Source organism: Penaeus monodon, unplaced genomic scaffold (genome assembly GCF_015228065.2).
Source record: "Penaeus monodon isolate SGIC_2016 unplaced genomic scaffold, NSTDA_Pmon_1 PmonScaffold_16047, whole genome shotgun sequence".
Classification (NCBI taxonomy): domain Eukaryota; kingdom Metazoa; phylum Arthropoda; class Malacostraca; order Decapoda; family Penaeidae; genus Penaeus; species Penaeus monodon.
Genome location: NW_023645316.1, coordinates 5,001 through 5,470, shown reverse-complemented (window position 1 = coordinate 5,470; position 470 = coordinate 5,001). Strand labels below are relative to the sequence as shown.

Below are 470 nucleotides of genomic sequence, written 5' to 3'. Positions count from 1 at the left end.
CATGATCATTTACATATTTTTGATGTCACATAACCCACTTGTGTTTGAAAACGTGGGGTCTACCCTTTTACACTGCACCCGACCGAACATCATTAATATCCTTGGTAATTCTTGCATACACATACATTTACAATACAGATGAACTGAATAGTTAGTTCTGCCTTAAATCTTCCACATGATTGTATTGTTGTAGTCACCAAAATTATAATTAAACGTTTGAAGAATATAGTACTACGATTCCAATACACTTGAAGAGCATGCTGGTGTAAAATATGTCAGGTAAGCGTAATAGCTTGTTGACTCGATGTAAATGGCCTTGTCAGTAAAGGTTTAGTATAATAGTGTCCACAGGTATATTGTACGTGCAGGTGAGTGTTAATTAAGCCTAGATAGCTCAGTTGGGAGAGCGTTAGACTGAAGATCTAAAGGTCCCCGGTTCGATCCCGGGTCTGGGCAGTTTTGATTAAAAA

The 470-nt window shown here is 37.9% G+C and overlaps 1 non-coding gene across 1 annotated transcript; it reads left to right on the top strand.

Annotated features, from left to right (window-relative positions):
• Positions 1 to 383: 383 nt before the first annotated feature.
• Trnaf-gaa lies at positions 384 to 456 on the top strand. Its single transcript has one exon. It is a non-coding gene; the product is annotated as a tRNA-Phe (tRNA).
• Positions 457 to 470: the final 14 nt, after the last annotated feature.